The 20,174-nt window shown below is 35.8% G+C and overlaps 1 protein-coding gene across 1 annotated transcript in view; it reads right to left on the bottom strand.

The window, feature by feature from the left end:
• LOC111724355 (nuclear receptor coactivator 1-like) overlaps positions 1–20,174 on the bottom strand; it is a 186,194-nt gene that overhangs the window by 54,385 nt on the left and 111,635 nt on the right. Inside the window, exon 3 of the mRNA XM_023511817.1 lies at positions 1,400–1,469. The gene's annotated coding sequence lies outside the window, so the exon portion shown is untranslated. The remainder of the gene's footprint in view (positions 1–1,399; positions 1,470–20,174) is intronic.

Here is a 20,174-nt window from a genome sequence, read left to right as displayed (position 1 = left end):
CATATAAAATCTAATCCCAATATTATTTCAGAAACCAGTGATTTCATAGTATGTGTATAATAAAACACAATAGAAACTATTATTGTCTTTTAACAACCATGAAATTATCAATATTGCCTATATGATGCCCACATGTGGGTATCCAGGAAACACCCCAAATCGAATGAACCAAAAAAAAAAAAAAAAATTCTCATCTCTATCACTCAGTCACTACTAAATACCCTGCTATCATGGGCAAACGTTCTACCATTTTACCAGTCCTCTTGGTTCCTAGAACAGCTTAAGTCAGCTCTCCCTTCTACTCTTCCTATATTCAATCCAATAACATCTTCTGGTAATTCTTTCTCTCCAATGTCCATCAGACCAGCACTTTGCTCACTTTTTCAAAATTATCATTATACTCCACACTATTTGCAGTCCAAGTCTGAAGCACTTTGGCAGCATGTCTAATGCCTATCCCTGGTCAGCCTACAGAGCACATCCTGCTAAACAATTCCCCACATCCCATTTCACAATTGCATGCCCCTGGTCACCACTCAGCAGTTCTTTCCCATAGCTTTCCATAAAGATTGTATACTCCTGCTACCTAGCATTCTAGGTCTCCCATTATCACAGCCGGCAATGATAGACCTGAAAAATATACGCATTAATAAAATGTGGCATATGTATACCATGGAGTACTCTCAGCCATAACAAAAATGGTATTCCAATACCTCTTGTATTAACCTGGATAGAACCAGAGACCATTTTTCTATCACAAGAATGGAAAAACAAATACCATGTGGAACTATTCAATCACTTATATGCACCCATAGAACACTCACCAAAAATCAAGTAGGTGATGGGGGAGGGAGTGGATAAATTCATACCTACTGGTTACAATGCACACTATCTAAGTAATGGGTGCAATTATAACTTTCACCCAAACAGTACAAAAGCAATGTATGCAACCAAAACATTTGTATCCCTGAGCTACGATGCCACAGCACTCTATCCAGGGCAACAGCATGAGATTCTGACTCAAAAAAAAAAGAAAAAAATTGGGAGATCCAATCCCACACACATTTTAAGGACGAAAAATGTTGATCCTGCAAAAAGAACTTTGCGTTTTGATAGATATGGAAACTTTAAGCCAGCAGTTCTCAACCTGTGGGACGCAACCTCCTTTTAACAATGAAAATACACTGCAGCATTAGGAAGGTCAGGAACCACTGCAGAAACAAAGTACTTGTGGAATATGAAAGTCCCATTGGGATATTTCTGTACCTTCCTCCCAGTTTTGTTAAAATTGGGCCTAAAACTGCTTCAAAAATAAAAATAAAAGGGGAGCCTAAAATTGCTTTAAAAACAATAAAGCCTTTACATAAAGAAAAAGTGATCAAATTAGAGGAAAACATACGCTATTAGAGTTGTAGAGTTGGAGATCATAATAGTCGTCTCTTAGCACTTGATAGAAGAACCAGACCTCTCTGAAAAAAAATCAGTAAAGACTTAGAAGATCTGAACAATACTATCAACCACCTTGACCTAACTGACAGTTTAGAACACTACAACCCAACTGCAGAATATACATTCTTTTCAAATCCATGTGGTACCTTCACTAATTGACACTACATGCTGATATGTCAAAATAAATGTAAAAGGATCAAACCAATCAGAATGTGTTGAACACAACTGAAATAAATTAAAAATCATTAACAGTAAGATATTGAGAAAAACCCAAACTTCAAATGTTTAAAACTAATACATCTACATAGTCCATGGAGGAAAAAAATAACTGAAAATATTTCAAATGGAACACAATGGAAGATAAAAATAAAATACATGTGAAAATACTATAAAAAAGGATTTATAGCTTTAAATGCTTATTGTAGGGGAAAATAGATTTCCTAAAGTTCTATCTTAAGAAGCTAAGGAAAAAAGAGCAAAGGAAACCTAAAAGAACTACATTGAGGAAATAATATAAAAGCAAAAATTAATGTAAAGAACAAAATAATAGAGAAAATTAACAAAATACAAGTAGTTTCTTGAAAAGATTAGCAAAATTTATAAATCCAAAGTTAGAATGACTGTTCATATAAACTCACTTTTCCTGCAACCTTGTCTGAAATCAACATGGCAGGCATCTTCCAGCCTTCGGCCACAAATGGTACTCATCTCCTATACCAGACGGAGGTGAGACAACTATGGTGTCCAGGCTAAACAGGGTCTGCTGCCTGTTTTTGTATAACCTGAGAGCTAAGAATGGTTTTTACACTTTTACATGGTTAAAAAAAAAAAATCAAAGGAACAGTATTTCATGACACATGAAAAGTAACGAAATTCATAAACAAAGTTTTGTTGGAATACAGTCATGCTCCTTTGTTTAATTATTGTCTATCGCTGCTTTCATACTATACCATGGTCAGTAATACCTGTAGTAAATACTCACTGCCTTGTCTTTACAATAAAAGTTTGCCAACCCCTGCTCTATACACACTCCTCCTTTCCTTTCTGTCATTTCATGCATTTACTTCAGAGCTCAAAAATCTGCTTCCGAGAAATGTCACTTTTACTTCCTGGAAAATATTCTGTTAAAAATCCTCTATATTGATTGTACAGCACTAAATACATTTCATATGTTGTTCCTTCAACAACAGATGAGAAAGGAATTGTACCTACCACTCATCAACAAGATTGGCATATTTATTTTGAATAGTTATTTACTTAATATTAATAAATATTTATTATTTATTTTGAATAAATAAAGGGGTCAGAGCTAAGTAAACTACCCCTGCCTCCTCTCACCAGAAGTCAAGACCAAAGGGATGGAGAAACCAGGGTTGGGAGGGGAAAGAGTCATACAATCAATACTGAATATGCAGAAATTTGAAACTTCAATTTTTTTATTAAAGAGAAATACAGAAACTTGACCTACTTTCCAAAAAACAAAGGTTTATTTCCTCTAATTATAAAAGAACTACTTCCTTTCTAAGGCAAAACTAAGAAATATAAAAATTTACTTTAACAAACCACACCTTTCCCTTACATCTGCAGTCCTTAGATTTTTTTTTTTTTTTTTGAGTTAAGGGTCCATTTACACTTTAAAAATTTAAGGACTCAAAGAGGTTTTAATTTATATGCGTTACCAATATTTATTATATTATAAATTAAAACTGAGAAATTTTTAGAATATTTAGTAACCCTTTAACAGCCCCTCTTTTTTTCTTTACGTGAATATGTAGCATTGGAGAAGCTAATGACCAGGAATACAGTTGGGTACCACAGCGTCGATCTGTAAGAAGGCATTTGTTTTATCTCTCATGCCTTTTGCACTGTCAGTACAAATGTCTACACATTATAAAAGGCAAATAACATCTTAGTGTTATCAATAAAACATTTCTGATTTTGTGGACCACACAAAGGAATTCTGGGGACCCTATTATGGACTGAATTGGGTCCTCTACACCCCAAAGTTAATGTGTGGAAGCTCTAACCCTTGAAGCGACTGCAGATAGGGCTCTTATAGAGGTAACTGAGGTTAATAAACAAAACTATAAAGGTCAGGTCCTAACCCAAGAGGACTGGTGTCCATAAGAAGCGGAAGAGATACCAGGCGTGTGCGTGCACAGAGGAAAAGCCATGTGAAGATACAGGAGCAAGGCAGCCAACTACAAGCCAGGAAGAGGCCTCACTAGAAACCAGTCCTGATGGCACCTGGATAGGGGGTGTTTAGCTTCCAGAACTGTAAGAAAATAAATGTCTGTTGTTTAAGCCACCCAGTTGGTATTCTGTTACGGCAGCCTGAGCAGGCTAATATAGAACTTCACCCACCTCAGCAGTCCGCAGAACAAACGATGAGAATTTTGCCCTAGATATGTATTTCTTATTATCTGTTTCTTTGATCTAAAGGGAAAGGCAAAGATCCTTTCAAAAACAAAGATAGAGAGCTAAAGCCAGAAAAAGAAAATATATCAAGGAACACTATAAATCCCTTGATAAAAACAGAAAAGTAAAAAAGTTTAACAGTTAATCCACATAAACCCGGATCTCTTACCAGTCTACACCTGGATCTCCCAAATCCCACATTACTTACATTCTGTTACAAAGTTTAAACCTCCCATGTTCATACCCTTCACTATGCCACGTTTCTGAGTTTTCATCTCTAGCTTCTTTTAGTCTTTTAACACTCATCGCTTGTTTAACTATAGAATTTAGCTGGGGTGATGTTAGGTCAACCTTCTACCAATCTAAAGTACTTTTCTCTCTGAGTTTTCAGCGGTATTCTAAGAAACTATACTGTCCTTGGCTTCTCAATGTCCTTCCAATGCCTGGTAAATGTAGACATACAGCTCAGTCTTTAGCCCTCTGCTCTTCTGTTCCCATGTCCACACACATGTGTACAACCACAAATACATATGTACATCCTCTCTTTCCTTGAAAAAGTACCAACATTCTTCTACATTCAGTCTCTTTTTTTTTTTTAATTGTTGGGGATTTATTGAGGGTACAAAGAACCAGTTTGCATTAATTGCATCTATTAGATAAGAATCCTCTTACAATTGTGTCCTGCCCCCAAAAGGTGTAGCACACCTTGTGTCATTTAAAAATCTATTGAGTATCTTCTATATGACATCTCAAAAGATTCAATCTAGGCTCGGTGCCTGTGGCTTAAGCAGCTAAGGTGCCAGCCACATACACCCAAGCTGATGGGTTCAAATCCAGCCTGGGCCTGCCAAACAACAATGACAGCTGCAACCAAAAAACAGCCAGGCATTGTGGCGGGCGCCTGCAGTCTCAGCTACTTGGGAGGTGGAGGCAGAAGAATCGCTTGAGCCCAGGAGTTGGAGGTTACTGTGGACTGTGATGCCACAGCACTCTACCCAGGGCAACAGCTTAAGGCTCTGTCTCAAAAAAAAAAAAAAAAAGATTCGATGTACTAAAAGACCAGGCCATAAAGCTATCTATAAAAGCTAGAAACTATAAAGAAAAAGTGTAATTTTAACTATGTAAAAAATGAAACATATTTAACAATAAAAAGCAATCCTATCATCATATAAATATCCAAATTAATACCAAATATCCAAAGAATAAAATTAAGTAATGCACAAAAGATGATATAATATCCAAAGAATAAAATCAAGTAATGCAGAAAAGATGATGTGTAAATATACAATAAAAATTAGAATGTATCCAACCTCTTCCCACCTTATGATGAATTAAAAGGCTAATTTCTCATCTATCAGATTCATGAAAGATTAAAAATACTGACAAAATTCAGCACTGATATGCAATATCCCTCTTTGTTGTTAGGGATAAATTGGTATAGCCTTTCTGGAGTTACTAAAATAATTAAAATGTACAACCCACCTACCAAGAACATGTCTTCATTAGATAATAAAAAATGCAAAGATACTATCATAAGACAGTAGGGTAGAAGTTATTAACTGGGGGTTGTATTACCTCCCAGGAAACATGCAATGTCTGGAGACATTTTTGGTTGTCACAATTCAGGGTGGCGAGGTCTATACTAATGTCTATCGGGCAGAGGACAGAGATGCTGCTGAATATCCTACAGTGCACAGGACAGCCTCCAAGACAAATGGATTGCCTGACCCAAAATGTCAATAGTGCTGAGGCTGAGAAACAGAGGTGTCAGAGTTTTTTGCCATTGTGGCTGCCACTGTGGCTACCACTGCTCCTCCCCAGAAAGGAAGATAATTCTTTCTTAGGTCAAATTCCTGTATACTGACTGGCTATATATCTAGTAGGTGGGGGATCACTGTGCATGCAATTTGCCTGACATATAGTCGATGCAGTCTTATTTCTCAGAAGTGGCTCAGAAATTTCCTCTCACAGAGTTAACATGTCCAAACACCTAGGGAACTAGAGGTATCACCCTGTGAACAGAACTTGACAGTCAGCTAACAGTGTAAGATAAAATGTTAGGTTTGGGGAAATGAGACAAAGACATGTACTAATTTCTAACACGATCTCCAGGATATAGGAAGACAACAAATTGGACTTATAGGGAATGAAAATTCATGAGCTCTTCTTAGAAAGCTGCCCAAATCCACACATACATGAAAAATGAAATATGAATCTCTAGACAATATCTATTCCAGAGTTCCATGGTTAAAGTATTTAAAGGGAAAATAATAAAAGCAAGAGATTTTTAAATACACAGATATATATTAAGGGGATGAAGAAACTTTCAGGACAGGTGGTGCCTGTAGCTCAAAGGAGTAGGGTGCCGGCCCCATTTACCAGAGGTGGTGGGTTCAAACCCAGCCCTGGCCAAAAAAAATAAGAAACTTTCAGGAAAGATAAGAACTGAAATGCCATTATTACAATTTTTTAGATGTTTCAAGAAGACAAGGCCATATTTTAAATGCCATATTTCAGGAAAGGGAATAGATGTATAAGGGAACTTCCCCCCTCCTCCGCAAGACTATGGGAATCATAGTAACAACTCTTCTCACCTTATGATGAAAGCATGATAGACGAGAGAGAGAAGCTAGATATACTCCAAAGACAAGGTAAGGAAAAAATTCTAGCTTAGTTAACAGTAAAAAAGATGATCATCAATCCAAAGTTCAAATATCTTGTGATCACCTCTTACCACTAATCCAGAAAGATATGTTCCCCTAACGAGCTAAATTCCATTATATACATGAAACTCTTACATTAAAATGTGTGGACAGGTCTTGCATATCCCACATTTTCCAAATAGTATTCTTTATACGTAAAGCAAAGATATTTCATTCAATGAAATCCTAGTGTGAATCATTCTTCAAAAATTAATCCCATCTTAACATCTTTCATATAAAATCATTCTTTATATATGTGAAGCAAGTCAATTTATAAAACTCTTTAAAAACACAACGAAAATAACAATTAAATTTGCCCATACTGTTTTCCACATTCCCAGTCTCATAAGTTTGAACAGTTAATAGTAACTTGAACATGACGTTTGTTGTACTAGCTAAACAAGCCAAATTATATAAATTTGGCCATGGCCATGAAAATAGAAATCCCCAATTATTGCCAGTTTATTACAGTAAGATGAACTGACTTTCCCCAAAGGCTTATTTATCTTTCTTTTTGATCTTTCTTTTTTTTTTTTTTAACTTTGATCTTTCTGGTAAGGAATTTTATAGAATTTTACCTGAAAAAACTAGAAAGAATTTTGTATAGCAGGTATAAAGCAGCAGCACTGAAGACACTAAAGATGCTGGAAGGGCAGGTTGTTCTGGGGAGAGGTCAGGAAGAGGCAGAATGTAGCAGCTTAAAAAGGAACAGGAAAGTCTAAGAACAAACAAAGATATTTAAAGGCAATTTATAGGCATTAACTCCTCCTGGATCCTATGTCGTATAAACTATACCCCTAATCCCAAAAATCTTTTAGTAATAGTCTCTATCATTTATTATCAAAAATATATTTTTTATGTTTTTTGCTTCTTTTCTTATATGTGTCTTAAAAATTGAGAACTTCAAGGTAAGAGAATGGTAGTCTTAGGATCAGTTTCAATTTGCCCCCCTATACACCAAAGATATATGAAAATATATAGGAGGCGAAATTGAATTAGAGAATTCAGTATTCAGTTATCTTGTACTGAGAAAGAACATATTTCTTCAAGTTAACTAATCACTTAGTTCACTACTTAACTCAAGGTCAGCTTCAGGTCTGGACCCCTTTTGATCCACTAACTTTGTTCTATGCTGGCTGAGTTCACAGGCTCTATGCCCAATCTTTGGCATGCTGCCTTTCTTGTGAGAAGAGTTGGTTAGTCAGATAAAGGTAATCGAGAGAATAAGACTGAATCAATGAAAATGCATCATTACTGCTACTGGTATGTGTCCTAAATTTTGAGGCTAAGGCTATCTCAGTTTATGGAAAAAGTTCAACAAACTTTAACAATTCAGAAAATTAATATTTTTCGGTTTCACGTAAGCTATGTCAAGAAGGTTCACAATTAATTTTAAGTTTAAGGCAAAGCCAAGAAATACTTTCCAAGAATAACCTAAAGACTACATTCATAAAAGAATTACAACAATTATCTTGTTTTAATGATGCCTAAATTGAAGCAATTAAAGAATTATCAGGGGAGAGAATCTATGAAAGGTTCTGTTAATTGCTGACCATAGTAGAAAAGTTTAAAAAATCATGTGTTTTGTTTAAATTCCTCACATGTTAAAATATAACAAAAGCAATAATGGTAACATAAGTAGTAAGTAACATCAAATTCCTAATCCTAAATGAAAAAACAGTATAAAATGTCTGTTCTTTCCTATTTAACCATCTGGAACATATTATAAACTCCCTGAAAACAAGAAAAATCTGCAAGTATAATTACACTCTGGGACTATTAGCATGACATGCTTCAATAAATAGTCCTAATGGGATCTGCTGATATAATAACTGGCACTAAAACTGATGGATTTTCATTGTTTGGCTATTTGTTCTTTGGGACTAAAAATCCAAGAAAACCAATAAATTGTCTATTGAAGAGAGGAGGGAAGACAACTCACCCACCAAGGGCACAGTACAGAGGTTGCACAGGTAGAAGGGAAGGAATGAGCACAGAGGTGCAAAGGCCCGAATTCAAGTCACATTTTCCTTCCCTCTCTTTCTTCCTTCTCCCTTCTCATAATAAAAATCACACATGTTGTTTAAATTCCTCACATGTTAAAATATAACAAAAGCAAAGTAACAAAAATATACCCTCACCAAATCTGGCGTAACTATCCATACTCTGGTCAAAAGACCAGTTAGGGTTAGGAGAATATATGAAATTAAATCTTAAGTTGGCTAAATTCCAATTGCATGAAGATCTTCAGATCAGATGGTAAACTAGTAAGAACAAAAAAACAACACTCAAAGATGGTTCTGGAGAGTCAATATACATCTACTTAATTGGAAAGGCGAAGCAAGTGAAGAGCTTCTTCAGCTAGGATTTTTAGGAAGGCAGCTCTGGCAGCTGAGACAAGAGGATTGCTGCAATAGTCCCATCCAAATCTAATGAGAGTTGGACTAAGTAGCAATAGTTAGAGTAAATGAGACAGCAGGCTAATTCAGCAAGAGTTGGGAGTGAAAAGACAGACCAAATTTTATGTCTGCATGCTTACTATATAGGTAAATAAAATGAAATTAAAATCACCCATATCTATACTATTTATACTTAAAGTGAGGATCAGTATATGTATTCTTCTATCAATATCAACATGTATATATAATAGCTTTGTTTTTAATGATTATGAAATCACAGTACATATAATGTTTAAGAGCATCCTTTTTTACTAAATATATATATATGTAACTCTTCATGTCATTAAATCTTATAGGGCATAGTTTTTAGTGCCTATAAAATATTTTTCTCTGTATGTGTGTATCAGTTTTTAAGGAATGCAGTGGTTTAAGACTTATATTATTTTCAAATGTTTTTGCTATTAAAAAAATACAGGTACAATGATGAGACATCTTCTGACTAAAACTTTGCTTATATTAGGATCATATCCTCTGAATAAACCCCTACAAACACCAAGGTTCTTGGCATGGAGGATTCAGTGATGCCAATTAGCCAGGCCTGGGCTTACAGAATATACCCAATGTCTGAGGGAGAAGCTAAGGAAGTCAGTTATGTATATGCTAATCAGGTGGAAGCAACAGGACATCCAAGTAGGTGTACAGCTGACTTTCAAAAAGTACAGTACAAAGGTTTCTGAAGTCACTAATATAATTGATAATAATGGAGTGTATAAGATAACCGAGAGAGGATGAGGAGAGGAAAATGGATTACTATGGAAATATTTAAGGAGAGGGGCCATTAAAGATGGAAAAACAAGTAAAAAAGAGAGAAAATGGATAAAGGTAAAAAGAAAGACAGCAAGGAAGGGTGGAGGTACTATGATGTCCAGTTTCAAAAAGTATTTTTGAACTTGCCTAAACAGTCACAACAAACTCTCAGAAAAGTGTCCAGAGGTAGTAAAGAATCCTTGCTAAAATTTAAATCCCAGTGAGGCATGAATACTTTTCTCAAGGCACCTGGAATTCAACATACCCCAGCGCTATCACAAGCACTCAAGCTACTCACTTTTACATTCACTGTTTCCACGTCCTCCCCAACTTCACATCATAAAGATCCAAACAGCGAGTATCCAAAGACAAGTTTGTGGAACAACATTCTGAAGTTGCCTTTCGTGAGGGGTGGAGGCGTCAAATACTGTTTATCTTGTTCAAGGTGTTAGCTAATGCTGGTACAGTAAGACTTGTCATCACAGTAAACATGTCTAGGTTCACAATTCAACCTCATTTTATAGACTTTCCTAAGTATCCCTTTCAAAATCAATTTTCTTTTTTTTTACAAATCTGATTTAATTTTTTCCCATTCTTTTCTATCCTCTAAACCAGGCATCCTCAAACTATGGCCTGCGGGCCACATGCAGCCCGCCCAGGACATTTATCCGGCCCGCTGGGTGTTTTTGCCGCCACTGCCTGTCCTGCTTAGCAGCCGACTCATCCTGGGGCCCGCAGTCTGGCCCTCCAATGGTCTGAGGGACCGTGAACTGGCCTCCTGTTTAAAAAGTTTGAGGACCCCTGCTCTAAACCCTCAGGGATTAATAACCACAGTCTCTCAACAACTGTTTTCCAATGTTTACAAATAACAACTATTCCATGTTCCCCAGTTCTAGTCAGAGACTGCTCATGTAAAAAACTCACAGTACTTATAGGTGGGGCTCGACAAGTTGAGTTGTAAGAGATCTAAAGTACATTCTTACATCAAGTCACATTTATCTGGCTGCCAGAATAGGCAGAGCTACTGCTTGCTTTGGGAATAGGTTTAAAGACCAACTTCATTCATTATTCCTATAATCCCTAATATCATTTTATCTATTACAACTACCTATTTAAACATCATTTTCTTTCCCTTAGACCTCCATTCCTCCCTTTCCAGGAATTTCTTTATTCATTTTCTCTTTTACTTATCCCAGATTAGCCAAAAGCAGTGGCCTTTCCCTTGCATATTCTTATGTTATTTTATTGGGAAGGGGCATTAGAGAAAGGTGGAAATAAGTTTCAACTCCTATAGACACAATCTTGTGATGAATATCATATCCATACAAGAGGAACAAACTCTACTAAAATAAAACTATGTACTATGGATAAACCACTCAACAAATAATTTCTTATCACATGTGAAAAAGGACAATTAGAGAAAGAAATATGTAAACAGGCTCGGCGCCTGTGGTTGAGGCCGCTACGGCGCCAGCCACATATGCCTAAGGTGGCGGGTTCGAATCCCCAGCCCGGGCCCACCAAACAACAATGATGGCTGCAACCAAAAAATGGCCAGGCGTTGTGGTGGGCGCCTGTAGTCCCAGCTACTTGGGAGGCTGAGGCAGGAGACTCACTTGAGCCCAGGAGTTGGAGGTTGCTGTGAGTTGTGATGCCATGGCACTCTACCCAGGGGGATAGCTTGAGGCTCCGTCTCAAAAAAAAAAAAAAAAGAAATATGTAAACAGCAGACACAGCACATAGTAATGTTCACCCCAAAGCACAAATCATTGTTTTATCCTCTGGAGATTATCATTATTATGCCTTTGTTCCTGTCCTCCTCTCTCCCTGAGGTATAACCTAATGTGACAATAGTACCAAATAATAAGCACTAAGACTACAAAAATGCTGTTTGACAGAAAATTCAATATTCCATATAAATAGTACCATTTTGATTTCATTTTTTTAAATGGTCTGTTTTACTAAGCCTAAACCTAAAGGAGGCTCTTAGTACTCCAAAACTGACCTGATAAAGCACACTTTCCTAGTATCCCTGATATTTTCATTAATGTTGAATGAATGGAACATTTTCATAGTAGTGACAAATTTCTATTGCTTTGCCTCCCATCTGGACTTAGGACTCTAATCCCTCACCTTGTCTTCCTCCCTCTGGAAAGCCCATTCTTATCTGCAATGGTTTGGCTGAGTAAACCTTCAATGTGCCCTCACAGCACCCTAAGTTACCCAATTACAGCATCTAGCAAAGTAATTGTCTATATATGTGTCTGGATAAATAGATAAGTGCACTGTAAGCTTCTTAAAAGCAGGAAGACTATGTCTTACTTCCATGGTTTTATCTCCAGAGCCTAGGACAGTGCTTGGTACTAAGTAGATTGTCAATAGACATGGCACTGACTGGCGACCACCAGCACCATCAACCATCACCTACCAATTGCTCCACCAATACCATCAGAGACTAAGGCTTACTACAATCTCCTGTGTGGAGAAGGCATACATATGAAGCCAACTTAACTTCCTTAGAGGCTACCTTGAGTCCTGATACTGACCATCTATTGTGTACCAAACTATATATTACAGATTCTATTTAATGGTATTTCTTTAAAAATCCTCTAAAGTAAAATAATTATTATCCTTTATCAATAAAAGAATCAGAGCTCAGAAAAGATAAATTACTTTCTCATGGCTACACAGTAAGCAGTTGAGGAAAGACTTCTCAAAAAATAGTAAAAGGCAAGATAAATAGAAAAACATAAATTAATAAAAAAGAAAACAAACACACAATAAAGAGAATGATTGAACCAATAGTTGATTTGTTTTGGTTTTGGTTCTTAGATAGGAGTCTTGCCATGTTGTCCAGGCTAGAATATAGTAGCTATTCACAGGTGCAATTGTAGTGCACTGTAATCCTGAACTCCTGGTTTCAAGCGATCCTCTTGTCTCAGCCTTCAAGCATACTTTATCATATCTAGCTTACTTCTTTGAAATGACTAATAAAATATCTCCAATGAGGTCAAAAAAGAAAATTATGTAATTTAATTATAGATGAAAGGAAGAACTTAATAGATACAGCAACAAGCTTTTAAAATTTTTTAATAAAAAATCTAAAAGGCAGCCCCCAAGTTACCAACATCCAACTTATGTACAACTTGCACTTACAAACAGAGGCAACTATAGTAAGTCCCCAAGTTATAAATATCTGACTGACACTTGCCTCACACTCACAAACGAAGGCTATTACAGGTAATAGGTAAATGCATCTATTCCAACTTACATGCAAATTTAACCTAAGAAGAAACCTACAGAACCTATCTTATTTGTAACCTGGGGACTGCCTATACTAATAGATTTGAAAACCTAAATAGATAAATTCAATTTAAAAAATACGTAGCATGACTAAAACTAACCCAGGGCATACTGACATAAACACATAGTTGAATAAATTTTTAAAAATAGGGGAGAAGAAACAAATCTTTCTTACAGAAGAATTGCAAATAATATGGAAGTAGAATTTAATTCTCATGCCCTCACCCTTGAGGATGGGCTTAATAACTTGCTTGCATACAGTTAGGTAGGGAAAGGGAAAAATAATGACTTCACTCTGGAGAAACATGGCAACCTCTGTTCCACCAAGTGCTGAAGGTTAATTTAACACCATTAGTGATGTAGTAGGTATTATGTAGCCTCTGAAATGATGTAATGAGAAGGGCACTTCCTCTCTACAGTATTCTTCCCATAACCCCAGTCTAATTGTAAGAAAAACATCAGACAAACCCAGTACACTTTAAGGTGTATTTGGCCAGTACACCTTAAGACTGTCAAGGTCACAAAAATGAGAAGAAGCAGAAAATCTCATAGACCAGAGGAGACTAGATACAAATGACAATTAAATACAACGTGATACTCTGGGTCAAACCCTTGATGGAAAGAGGATATAAATGAAAAAAACTTTTGAAATCTAAATAAGGTCTGAAGTTTAGTGAGTCAAAGTCCATTTCTTACTTTTGACAAATGTGCTATGGTAACATAAAACGTTAATAATGGGGGGAGTTAAGGTGAAGGGCATACAGGAACTCAATATGCTATTTTGCAACTTTTTTGTAAATCTAAAATTATTCACAAAAGTTATTTTTTAAAGGCTAACCTAGGAAGATATGAAAAAAATTAAGAAAATTAATAGTCATTAAGAAAAATCAATAGTTTAAAATCTTCTCTAAAACCATGTATTAGTTTTTTTTAAAAGTACAAGACCTGGCCAGGTGCAGTGGCTCGGGCTTATAATCCTAGCACTGGGAGGCTGAGGCAGGTGGATTTGCCTGAGCTCAGGAGTTCAAGAACAGCCCATGCAGGAGCAAGATCCCCTCCTCTACTAAAAATAGAAAAACTGGCTGGGTGTTGTGGCAGGTATCTGTAGTCCCAGGTACAGGGGAAGCTGAGGCAAGAACATTGCTTGAGCCCAAGAGTTTGAGGTTGCTGTGAGCTATGATACCACAGCACTCTACTCAGGGTGAGAGATGAAACTGTCTCAAAAAAAAAAAAAAAGTACAAGATGTGGTGAATGAGTGATCAATCTTTTGAAGAATTAACTCCAAACACTGGCTTTGTTTTGTGTTCCTGTTATGACTGCCCAACCTTAACGATACATTTATGGTATTACAGAAAATAAGCAAACAGATACCAAAAAAATGAAAGAAAAGCAAAGTCAACAAAATTTTTTTTAAATCTTCCAACAAATGAGTTTTATACTACTCAAAGAACAGACAACTACTATTTCATATAAACTATTTCCTTCAGAAAGAGGACTCCCCAGCTCATTCAATGGGCCAGTATAACCTTTCTAATCCAGTGTTTCTGCCACATACATACTCTCCAGCTCTTATTTATTTTGGGTGGAAAAGAGGTTGGTGGATAACCTATAATTATCCTAGAGTTTTAAAACAGAAAAACATAAATATGAACTCACCTAATGATTTTATTATCTATTTTAGTTTACATAAAATTAAGATGTTTTTGTTTATTTTTGTTTATAACTTTTTTGAGCGTGATAATTTCTGAAAAATCTCCAAGATGAAGTCCTGGCTTCCTCTTACATGTCTCATAGTAGAAAATTATTTCTCTTCTTCCACCTTTCTCGCGTCTTCTGCTGCAAACCATGCAATCCTCTGTTGATTTTTTTTCACTTTGCATTATAAAATCCATGTTCCCATTTACCCTTTCCTCATTGTCAGAAGATGATGTTCCTGCCCTCCTTCTTAAATTTCTGTTATTTACACTGCTCATAAGCTAAGTGATGAGGTTTCTCACAGAAGAATGGTGTGTCTGTACCTTTTCTCCACTCTCCTTCTTGTCTGAATTTAAGGATATAGTTGTTCACAACTATAACGTCCATCAGCCAAAAGAATAATTTTTCCACCATTTGTAGGACCTCCTTGTAAATCATAACATCCACAGTACTTACTGATCAGCTCTGTCTGCTCTTCCCATAAACTTGTATATTCTATAATAACTGTCAAGTTTTGAAAATGAATGGGCTGTTTCTTCCTATAACCAGTGATCAATATGTTTGAGGGCCAAAGAATGTACTCAGCTTTGTCACTAACCTCTAGTTATCATCATTTTCATACCACGTTGATGAGTACATAATTCAGATTCCTGAAGTTTCTTCTTTTTCAGATCATTTGGAAAATCATAACATTTATAAAAGCCATACCGTTCCTGTTATGTGTACTTTCATTTTATGCGTTTCCTGAGCAAGTGGAGGACTTGTTTAGAATGCAACAGAATAAATGTGCCAGATGTCTGACACGGGATCAGAAATGGTTTTAAAAGCAGACCAAACAATATAAGAAAAAAAAAGAATATTGCTTTTGAAGACAGGCGCAAAATTGAATGTACAATACAAGTATCCTTCACAATTTAAAAATCAACATAAAAAATAAAATACAGCAAAGCTTATAAAGATACAGCTGATATCCTTTGTTATTCCAACTTATTTTAGTTATTTTGTAAAATGTAAATATCAAATAGCTTTTAAAAAATGCAGCACCCGTCCACATTGTAACTTTTCACTACTCAAAATTCAGGAAGAATTCAAGGGGAAAACAACAAGTTCTGTGGTTCCCAAACTAAGCTACATAATGACTGTGATAGTTTCACCATTCCTTTCAATGATGTCCTACCCTTAGGACTGAATCTGAATTTGAATTTATGGTAGTTGCTGTGACGAGCAAGCACCAAGTGAAAATCAACTTGAAATGAAGGTAGCAATGCCTGATCTGATTCTAAGGTTTGACAAGTTATCCTATTCCTCTCAGGTACATGCATCCCATGGGTAAGTTAACTGGTTATTTATAAATAAAATAATATTACTTTTTCATTGAATTTATGTGTTTTATTTTCTTCAAATAGCCAATAAATTGTAAACATGTAAATATTCAGTAACTTATTTGAACTTAACTAAATACATGTAGCTGTGACTATTTCTTTGACCTAAGGGGATAATGAATGAGAAAGTTCAAAATCTTTGAAATAGTCATACAACGTGGTCTCTCACTATCCAAACTAAGAACCAAAAAATGTAGAGAGTGAAAGATACTTGGACTAACAAATTGAATGTAGCAATGAAAAAAAGATAGATATATCTCATGATCAAATTTAGTTTATACCAGAGATACACATGCAATTTAACATTATGAACATACAAAGAACATTCACAAAATTAACAGATCAAAGGAAGAAACTAAAATGATCATCTCAAATCATTATTGGTAAAGACGTATGATTAAATTTAACATTCCTGATAAAATCTTTATAAAAACAATCTATATAAGAACCTCCTTAATTCTATACGGCTTACCTAGAAAACACAGAAAATATTGTAGATAACTATGAAATACCTGAATCATCCATTTTAAAATTAGAAAGAAGACAAGGACACTCATTAGTCACCTCTTCTGTTTAACATTCTAGATCTGACCAGCACCGTAACAAGGGGAAAAGGTAAAAAATTTAGCCAAAAGATGACAGAAGTGAAACTAGTTATTCACACATGGCAGATTGTTGTGGACCAGGCCTGAAAGTGGCATAGATCACTTCTCATATTCTACTAGCTGAAATTCACTTACAGGGCCATTCCTGAAGAAAGGTAGGTGGAACATACAACCTAACTTTGTGCCCGGAAAGACCAGGAAATTTTCAGTGTATACCTAGTCAACTCTTTGCCATAAACCAAAATGGAAAATAATGTGGCCATTATCTAAAATTGAATATGCACATACCTCATAACCCAACAATTCTACTTTTTAGGCAGAGATATTTTTGCACATGTATACCACAAGAGATAATACTCATTGCACAACTGTTCACAGTAGAAAGAACAATACAAACTATGTCAATCAACAACAGAACAAAGTAACATATGTTCATAATAGAATAATATAAAGTCATGAAAATAAATTTCCTACAGAGCAACATAAACAAATCTTAGAAACGTAAAAAAACTTAAAGGCAGATATGAGAACACACATAATACACAGGCATATTTCATTTTATTGCACCTTGCTTTACAGACATTTTTCTTTCTTTTTTACACTTTGTGTTCACTTTGTGTCTCTGTGTCACATTTTGGAAACTCTCACAATATTTCAAGCTTTTTCATTATTACTGTGTTTGCTATGGTGATCTGTGATCATGGATCTCTGATGTTACTATTGTAATTGTTTTGGGGTGGCACAAACGTAAGCCCACATAAAGTGGCAGATTTTGTCAATGAATGCTGCGTTCTACCAATTAGTCATTCTCCCTTCTCTCTCCCTCTCTTTGGTCCTCCTCTCTCTCCCTCTCTCTCTCTCTCTCTCTCTCTCTCTCTCTTCCCTGGGTCTCAACAACATTGAAATTAGGCCAATTATAACCCTATAATGGCCTCTAAGTTTTCAAGTGAAAGGAAGAGTCTTCTTTCTCTCACTTTAAATCAAAAGCTAGAAATCATTAAGCTTAGTGAGGAAGACATGCCAAAAGCCAAAACAGGCTGAAAGCTAGGCCTCTTGTGCCAAACAATTAGCCACGTTGTGAATGCAAAGAAAAGAGAAAGTTCTTGAAAGAAATAGAAAGTGTGACCCCATTGAACACATGAATGACAAGAAAGCAATATAGCCTTATGGCTGATATGGAAAAAATTATAATGGTCTGGATGGAAAATCAAACCAGCCACGACATTACATTAAGTCAAAGCCTAATCCAGAATAAGGCCCTAACTCCCTTCAGTTCTATGATGGCTAAGAGAAGTAATGAAGCTGCAGAAGAAAAGTTTGTAGCTAGCTGAAGTTTGTTTGTGGGGCTTACAGAAAAAAGACATCTCCATAAAACAGAAGTGCAAGGTGAAGTAACAAGTGCGGCTATAGAAGCTGAAGCAAGTCACCCAGAAGATCAAGCTAAGATCACTGATGAAAGTGGCTACACTAAACTTCAAAGGAAAGGCTGGTGACTTTATTTATTTATGTTTCGGCTATCCTAATTTTATTTATTTTTTTCTTATTTTTTTTTTTTATTAAATCATAGCTGAGTACATTAATGCAGTTGAGGCTGGTGACTTTGACTTGAAAATCCTAGGGCTCTTAAAAATTATACTAAATTCTTGAGAATTTATACTAAATTACTTCAGAGTAATTCACTCTGCCTATACTCTAGAAATGGAACAGCAAAGCTTTGATGACAGTACATCTGTCTATAGAATGGTCTGTGAAATATTTTAAGCTCACTGTTGAGATCTACTGCTCACTGACAATGCACCTTGTCACCCAAGAGCTCTGAAGGAAATGCACAAGATTAATGTTTTTTTCAAGCCTGCTAACATAACATCCATTCTGTAGCCAAGAATCAAGGAGTAGTTTTGACCTTCAAGTATTCTCATTTAAGAGATGTATTTCATAAGGCCACAGCTGCCATACGTGGTGACTCCTCTGATGGATCTAGACTAAGTAAACTGAAAACCTTCTGCAAAGGATTCACCATTCTGGATGCCATTAAGAATATCTGTGTTTCATGAGAAGAAGTCAAAATATCAACATGAACAGGAATTTGGAAGAAGTTGATTCCGATCCTCATGGATGACTTTGAGGGATTCAAGATTTGGTGGAGGGTCTAACTACAGCTGTGGTAAAAATAATAAGAAAACTAGAATTAGGAGTGGAGCCTGCTGTTGTAACTGAATTCTGCTACCTAATGATAAAGTCTAAACAGATGAGGAATTGCTTCTTATGAATAAGTAAGGAAAGTTTCTTGAGATGACCCAGTGAACATGCTATTTGAGCTGTCGAAATGACAACAAAAAAACTGGACTATTACATAAACTGAGTTGACAGTACAGTGCAGGTCTTGAGAAGGCTGGCTCAAATTTTGAAAGTTCTACTGTGAGTAAAATTCTGTCAAGTAGCATTATACGCTACAGAGAAATCTTCTGTGAAAGGAAGAATCAGTTGAGCAGCAATCTTCAGTGTTGTCCCATTTTAAGAAATTGCCTCTTCCACCCTAACCATTAGTAACCACCACCCTGTAAGTCATGAGCCATCAACATCAAGTCAAGATCTTCCACCAGCAAAAAAACTACAACTTACTAGAGACTCAGGTGATCCTTAGCATTTTAAGCAATAAGGTATATTTCAATTAATCTATGTACACTGATTTTTTTTAAGACATAATGCCATTGTATATTTAACAGACTGAGTATAGTACAAATGTAATTTTTATATGCGCTGGGAAAGAAAAAAAAAATGTGTGACTCACTTTATTGTAATATTTGCTCTGTTGTAGTTGTCTGGAACCAAAAGTGTAGTACTCCTACAGTAAGTCTTACCATTGTTTATAAAGTTCCAAAGTAAGGGAATCTATAGATTATTTGGAAATAGCAACATAGGAAGTAAAACTTGTTTTTAAAAGTTAAAAAGAATAACTGTCACAAAATTCAGCATAGTGTTTAGACCTAGGGGAGAAGTACAAGAGGAGGAAGGAATTAAGAGATGAGGTGCTTAAACAAAAAGTTCCCCTAGTACTGCTAAAATTCCACTTCTTTGGTCAGATATACATATGACTGCTTAGTTCATATTAATATACTAAACCATGTTTTCATATCTACTATTTAATGGAGGGCAATACATTTTTGTAAAATGATTAAGGATATTAGAGAACAATATTTTATAGAAAATAACTTGAAATTTTAAATTAACTACTTTTTACTTACTAAAATGTATTTATTGTCTTGATTACATAGACAACTATTGAAGAAACTGCGAGTTACTATATAAATGGAGAACTGGGCTCGGCGCCTATAGCTCAACTGGCTAAGGCGCCAGCCACGTACACCTAAGGTGGCGGGTTCGAATCCCCAGCCCGGACCCGCCAAACAACA

This window comes from Otolemur garnettii, unplaced genomic scaffold (genome assembly GCF_000181295.1).
Source record: "Otolemur garnettii isolate 467f Iridium unplaced genomic scaffold, OtoGar3 scaffold00022, whole genome shotgun sequence".
In the NCBI taxonomy this organism is placed as follows: domain Eukaryota; kingdom Metazoa; phylum Chordata; class Mammalia; order Primates; family Galagidae; genus Otolemur; species Otolemur garnettii.
Note: the sequence above shows the minus strand (reverse complement) of the source record. Positions and strands in the feature narration are given on the sequence as shown.